At 45.4% G+C, this 5,733-nt stretch overlaps 1 non-coding gene across 1 annotated transcript; it reads left to right on the top strand.

Annotated features, from left to right (window-relative positions):
* Positions 1-4,831: 4,831 nt before the first annotated feature.
* On the top strand, positions 4,832-4,906 carry Trnas-cga (transfer RNA serine (anticodon CGA)). Its single transcript has one exon. It is a non-coding gene; the product is annotated as a tRNA-Ser (tRNA).
* The last annotated feature ends 827 nt before the right edge of the window (positions 4,907-5,733 follow it).

The raw sequence follows: 5,733 nt of genomic DNA, 5'->3' as shown, positions 1-5,733 counted from the left end.
TGTTCAGGTTTTCCCAGAGTCCATGTTTCACTACCATACAATGCTGTGCTCCAGCCGTACATTCTCAGAAATTTCTTCCTCAAATTAAGGTCTGTGTTTGATACTAGTAGACCTCTCTTGGCCAGGAATGCCCTTTTTGCCATTGCTAGACTGCATTTGATGTTCTCCTGACTCCGTCCGCCATCGGTTATTTCACTGCCTAGGTGTGAGAATCCCTTAACTTCTTCTACTTCGTGACCATCAATCCTGATATTAAGTTTCTCGCTGTTCTCATTTCTGCTGCTTCTCATTACTTTCATCTTTCTTCGATTTTCTCTCAATCCATATTCTTTATTCATTGGAGTGAGTATTGGGACTATCTGTGTTCTGCCTCAAAGTACCGTTATCCTAGATGGCGGCCTTACCGCTATTCAAGATGGAGGATTTTGGTGGTGAGTTTCAATTTTGGCGGGAAAGAGCCACGCCCCCCTCCCCCCAGAAAAATGGCGGGAAGTTCAAATTCCAACAGGATAATGCGTCAACCAAGAAAAATGGTGGAATAAGTGATTTGTCTTTATTATGTAATTAGTTTCAAGCATGTGTGTTCGCCACAAGCTCTAGAGCCCAAATGGCTTAGTTGGTATCGTCGCCACCAGAGAGCGTCACCGTTGCGTCATCCAAGACGGCGGATTTTGGTGGGAAGTTTGATTTTTGGTGGGAAGAAGGTCAATTGGGCTACCTGCACTAACCTAACCCCCTTCCCCCCAGGAAATGGCGGGAAGTGCAAATTCCAACACGATAATGCGTCACACCTAGGAAAATTGCAGGAAAAATTTACTTGTCTTTATTACTTAACCAGTTTCAAACATGTGTGTTCGCCTCTGAGTCTGGACTGAAAATGCCTTAGTTGATATCGTCGCCACCAGAGAGTGCCACCTTCACGTCAGAACACGACACGTCTACCGTTATTCAAGATGGCTGCAGCCAGTGTATCCACCACGAGCTCCAGAGCTAAAGCGGCAACACCCACATCATGCATCTATACTATCAATTACCTAAGTACTTAATTGCATTTCAATTTTAATCATATTAAATAATTCAATTTACAATTTCATATGGGTATGAAAAGGTGTTCAACTATCTAATTTCAACTACTTTTCAAGGTCTAGAGCGCCACCTCTTCCTAGAAACCGGCGCCGAGTTTGAATTCTGGCAGTAAAGAAAGGTCACGTGCGCTTTCTCTACCAACCTAATATAATTGTGGGAAAGAAAGTAGATTTTTACTAACCTCAGCCACCCGACCGCCACTTCCTCCTAGGAGCCGACACCAAGTTTGAATTCTGCCAGTAAACAAAGCTCACTTGCGTTTTCGCTACCAATGTAAGAAAATTGCTACAAACGAAGTCCGCCACCTCTTCCTAGGGGCAGGTGGTAATAGGACTCACCCCCCCCCCCCCCCACTAGGCTGATAGAGAGAGGAAGGAGTGTACTTTACTTATTTGGGAAGAATTTGTGTAGGTATGGAGTATAAAACTACTCCCTCATACCTCTACACGTACTCTTGCTAATTGTAAACTATCAAAAATAACACACTGCGCAGCCCACACACATGAAAACCACTCATAAATAATGCAATACATTTACGTTCATATAGCCAAACAACTGGTATTTTCTCAAAATAATAATCCAACTAAAAGACCCTGCTTGCTAATCGTCAACTGTCGAAACCATACACCAGCCTTTATTTAACAATTAGAGGCAGCACCACCACCAAGTGTATTCGCCACTGAGTCCATAGCCCAACTGACTTAGTTCATATCGATGCCACTAGAGGACGCTGTAGTGATGCAAGAACCGTAATCTAAGATGGCGCCACCTAGTGGGTACACTGCGAGCTCCGACTGGCTTAGTACATTTCGTCGCCATCAGAGGACGAAACCGTGACACCAACTGATGACCCAAGTACAGTTATCCATGATGGTGGCAAACAGTATGTTCTCCACAAGGTCTAAGTGCCACCAGCACAGATGGTTAGGGAAAACGACTCAGCCTGCTCTGGGCTGCTGGGGAGAGTAAGGAATGATTGCACTCTATTTATTTTCGAACATTTTATTTAGGCATGGATTATATTTATCGCACTATCACAAAACACCCACCCAGATGTGCCTGGTGTCATGTTGCACAGCCCATAGACGCGCAAACAACTCCTAATTCAGTACACAATAGCAAACTGCTCCTAAATAATGCAGAACACGTATCTGCAAACATGCTTAGTACTCGTAAACTGTCCGAATAACGCATAGGACAGCCTACAGGGCCGCTCACAAAATAACGCAACAGACGCGCGCAAGCACCCAGCACCACACCGAAGTCACTCGCCCGACAACCGTCAAACCGGGCACGGGTCCTTGCTCGGCTTCCGCAAAACATGAAGTGGCGACAGCCGTATTCACACTCCACACCTGTGAAATTCCTGTCCAAATACGTGCTCACCCAGACGCCGGCGATGACGCGAGCGAAGCTGGTGCGCGCGCGCCACATCCCTCGTGAAGTGAGGCGGCCGCAGCACGGGTCCTGAGCCGGCGTCGTCGAACACCGGTGAAAGTTGCATTCCAAACAGCGCTCACGACTGTCTCATATGCCAGGTATCTCCAGGTGCCAGTTGTCTCTACCACTGAAGGCAGGACAGTCATTGACGACTATGCAATCCTGTTATCAAGATCATCACTCCCTTGGCAGCCCACTGCTGTATATCCGAATGGAGGATTATTGTCATGTCTTTTGCCAGTCGAGGTATCATGGTAACAGGCTACGTGTCCTATGAATACACGTTGTGTCTCTTTTATGCAGTGGTCTGCATTGGCTTCAGTATCCTCACGTTTAACCATACTTAACTACCCAGCGTGGTTCTCGCCTTGCCTATGTGACGACTCCCCATCTAAAACGTTCTCAACGTTATTCTTACCTCACATCCCTCTTTAAAAAAATACACCCAAGTCAACCTCTCGGAAACTGTATAATGTCCCATAAATAGTTAACGCTCGCTTTCTAGATGTCTCAGGTTGTGTGCACGGAAATTCTTCCCATAACGGAACCTGTTTACGAAAACAACATCGAATCCACCCTTCCCAACGCTCCTAACGTGGTACACTTCCAGCTCTCAACGTACGCACGGGTTCCCGGGTTCGATTCCCGGCGGGGTCAGGGATTTTCTCTGCCTCGTGATGGCTGGGTGTTGTGTGATGTCCTTAGGTTTAAGTAGTTCTAAGTTCTAGGGGATTGATGACCATAGATGTTAAGTTCCATAGTGATCAGAGCCATTTTTCAACGTACGCAAACGTTCCCTCCTATATCCCACCACAATCAATCGAGCATTCTGATTCGCCCTTATCGAATTTACCCGCCGAATTAGTGATGCATCCGGTATCACAGCACAATCCACTTTTTCTCTCCGAGGCTTTCTGCGCTTATTTAGCACAGATCGCTAAATTGCACGGTCAGTTAAACAAGCAAAATTGCCTACACATTACCAATACATACCAGATTCACAAGAATGTTGGAAGAGAGGAAGACAATTACCAGTGTAACTAAAATTAAATATTACAATTGCTGCTACTTTCTGACAGCGGACAATGGTCAGTTAATGTCTCCGCTTGACGACTGCGCCTCACTATCTATATCACACGTAATTTTCCAAGTAAAAAATCGCTCACCATTATCCATGTACTCAATCTACACGTTCCTCACGATAGGACACACAGTCATCCTCTCTAGTCATCCCACAACATAAACAATAGTAACTTTACAATGCAATATATACACAGTTCACATATTGTAAGCCACACTACCTTTAAAATACAATATATACACATTGTACAAAAACAGCGCAGTTATGTTTTATATCTGTACAACACCCGAAAAAATTATCTTATGCCCACACACTTACACTGCCTATATGTCACGATGCTCCCCCAGTCCTAGGGAAGCACTGTCATCCTGTTCTTTCTTTCTACAGACACTATACTCCACGTTAATAAACTATTTTACACTGATCACCATTTTGCACCGACAACTAAACATCGCAGTGTTGTCTACAGGTCACCAAATACATACCAGACTCGCAGGAATATTGGAACGTCAAACCGATTCCCAACCAGGGAATATGTCACCGAGTACCGTCTCGATCTAGTAGACATGCATTTCATATCCCTCACCATACCAAATGATACGCTTTACACCAGCGAACCGAAGTCACTCTCAGAACTGAAGTGCAGAGAGAGGGGCGTCTCCTCGCGGAACAAACGCGTTACGGTTCCCGCTTTTTTGCTCACATTTCTACAGACATCTCCAGACTCGTCGATTACGAGAACACCCATATTTTCGCTATAATATTATACCATTTTAACTGTACTTCTCGATATCAAGCACCAGGCAGCATCCTACCGATCATTCACTCAACATAATTCTGAACATGTAGAGTGGGAATTATTTCCAGAATGAGATTTTTCACTCTGCAGCGGAGTGTGCGCTGATATGAAACTTCCTGGCAGATTAAAACTGTGTGCCCGACCGAGACTCGAACTCGGGACCTTTGCCTTTCGCGGGCAAGTGCTCTCGGTCGGGCACACAGTTTTAATCTGCCAGGAAGTTTCATATCAGCGCACACTCCGCTGCAGAGTGAAAATCTCACTCTGGAAACATCCCCCAGGCTGTGGCTAAGCCATGTCGCCGCAATATCCTTTCTTTCAGGAGTGCTAGTTCTGCAAGTTTCGCAGGAGAGCTTCTGTAAAGTTTGGAAGGTAGGAGACGAGGTACTGGCAGAAGTAAAGCTGTGAGTACCGGTCGTGAGTCGTGCTTCGGTAGCTCAGTTGGTAGAGCACTTGCCCGCGAAAGGCAAAGGTCCCGAGTTCGAGTCTCGGTCGGGCACACAGTTTTAATCTGCCAGGAAGTTTCATATCAGCGCACACTCCGCTGCAGAGTGAAAATCTCATTCTGGAAACATCCCCAGGCTGTGGCTAAGCCATGTCTCCGCAATATCCATTCTTTCAGGAGTGCTAGTTCTGCAAGGTTCGCAGGAGAGCTTCTGTAAAGTTTGGAAGGTAGGAGACGAGGTACTGGCAGAAGTAAAGCTGTGACTACCGGTCGTGAGTCGTGCTTCGGTAGCTCAGTTGGTAGAGCACTTGCCCGCGAAAGGCAAAGGTCCCGAGTTCGAGTCTCAGTCGGGTATACAGTTTTAATCTGCCAGGAAGTTTCATTTGGGAATTATTTCTTTACAAACACGAGACTTTAGCTAAGTGGAGCCTGCTCTAAACAGCTCAATAACTAGAAACAAACAGGCAATCCAACCTCGTGATAAAGTCTATGAATTTTGAAAGTCATTCCGCTGAGGAACGTGGTATGTGACCGGTATTTGCAACTCCCTCACACTGCTAGATATTTATCCAGTATGTGTAATGTATTCTGTCTAGATACCATGTCAGAGGCTCCATTATATATCCACTGAGTTGAAGGTGATGACTGATCGACAAGGATCACAAACAATAGTAAATCGTATACTTATTGAGGTCGTAAGAAATGTACACTATCTTTTCACACCTCTAGTGTTACGCTATCCGCTAGAAATGATGTCTATGATTTGGAATCAGGTCCTTCCATTCATTGAAATACCTGCGCTGGATCACAGCCACAAGTGAATCATATGTCGAAGCGAGTCACCTATCTCGAAACTATCTGCTACAGTAAAAATCCAACATG

This window comes from Schistocerca gregaria, chromosome 4 (genome assembly GCF_023897955.1).
Source record: "Schistocerca gregaria isolate iqSchGreg1 chromosome 4, iqSchGreg1.2, whole genome shotgun sequence".
Taxonomy (NCBI): Eukaryota; Metazoa; Arthropoda; class Insecta; order Orthoptera; family Acrididae; genus Schistocerca; species Schistocerca gregaria.
Note: the sequence above shows the minus strand (reverse complement) of the source record. Positions and strands in the feature narration are given on the sequence as shown.